Source organism: Palaemon carinicauda, chromosome 37, assembly GCF_036898095.1.
Source record: "Palaemon carinicauda isolate YSFRI2023 chromosome 37, ASM3689809v2, whole genome shotgun sequence".
Classification (NCBI taxonomy): Eukaryota; Metazoa; Arthropoda; class Malacostraca; order Decapoda; family Palaemonidae; genus Palaemon; species Palaemon carinicauda.
In genome coordinates, this window is record NC_090761.1 from 23,917,268 (window position 1) to 23,919,066 (window position 1,799).

The following is a 1,799-nucleotide window of genomic DNA, read 5'->3' on the forward strand; positions in this document are numbered from 1 at the left end:
CCGGGTGCCATACCACAACGTCTTCCAGTTGAACCACACAAGGGGCGTGAGATCGGCAGACGGAGTGGCCACAAGGCTGGTGCAGAACAGCTGCACAGGCCGGCGTCAGACAATGCACCATCTATAAAAAGAATAGTACAGTGATACCTCGGTAGTCGAACGACTCTATACTCGAACAATTCGGAGTTCGACCAAATTTTCGAGAAATTTTTGCTGCGGTGCTCGACCAAAAATTCGGTACTCGACCAGCCGAACACGTGACGACCGCATGGGCATTGTGATGATCGCGCCATCTCGGCCACTCTCGCTTGTTCGGGAAGCATCAGTTCTCTCGAGAGCGTCACTCAGACAACGCGCGATCAGCATTCGTTGTGATTTAGTGATTTTCAGTGCTTTTAATTGCTTTTTTAGCTTTCATAATGAGTCCCAAGAAAGTAATGAGTGTTAAGGGGAAGGAGAAGAGGAAAACAGTGCGAACAACGATCGAGTGATGAAGGAAATTATAGCGAAATATGAGAATGGTGTACGAGTGTCCGATTTAGCGGTAGAATACGGATGGCGAAGTCGACCATTTCTACGTTTTAAAGCATAAAGAAATGATTAAGAAGGCGAATGTTGCAACGGGAGTTACGGCGGTAACTAAGCAAAGGCCACAAGTGATTGAGGAGATGGAAAAGTTGCTTTTAATATTTATTAAAGAAAAACAGTTGGCCGGGGAAAGTGTTAGTGAAGCGTTCATTTGTGAAAAAGCGTTGCATATCTATGAAGAATTAGTGAAGAAAAGTCCGAGTACCAGTGAAAGTGATTCATTTACATTTAAAGCGAGCAGGGGTTGGTTTGAAAAGTTTCGTAATAGAACAGGTATTCATCGTGTTACTAGGCATGGGGAGGCAGCTAGTTCGGATCAAATTGCAGCCGATAAATACGTGGGGGAATTCGATCGGTACATAAATGAACAAAATTTGATCGCACAACAAGTCTTTAATTGTGATGAGACTGGGTTATTTTGGAAGAAAATGCCAGCCAATACGTACATTACCAAGGACGAGACGAAGATGCCAGGTCACAAGCCAATGAAAGATAGGCTAACATTGTTGCTGTGTGCAAATGCAAGTGGCGATTGCAAGATCAAACCCTTGTTAGTGTACCACTCGGACAACCCCCGGGTGTTCAAACGAAATAATATTTGTAAAAGTGCACTACCAGTTATGTGGCGCTCGAACACTAAATCTTGGGTCACAAGACAATTCTTTACTGAGTGGATAAACGAAGTGTTTGCCCCCCAGGTTAAGGCTTACCTCATTGAAAAGAGCTTGCCAATGAAATGTCTTCTGGTTATGGACAATGCTCCTGCACATCCTCCAGGTCTCGAGGATGACTTGAAAGAAGAATACAGCTTTATCAAAATCAAATTCTTGCCCCCCAATACTACTCCCATACTCCAGCCCATGGACCAACAGGTCATTTCAAACTTCAAAAAACTCTATACCAAGGCCCTTTTCAGAAAGTGTTTTGAAGTGACCAGTGACACGAAGTTGACCCTAAAGGAATTCTGGAAGGAACACTTCAGCATCCTCAACTCTGTTAACATGATTGACCAAGCTTGGCGAGGTGTGACCTATAGGACATTGAACTCTGCCTGGCGTAAGCTGTGGCCATCATGTGTCACAGAGAGGGAGTTTGAAGGTTTCCAACCAGAGGCGGGTCCAAGCACTGCTACCCCTGTAATTTCTGATGACACTGATGTCGTTGAGGAAATTGTTGTCATGGGCAGGAGTTTGGGGCTTGAGGTCGACAAG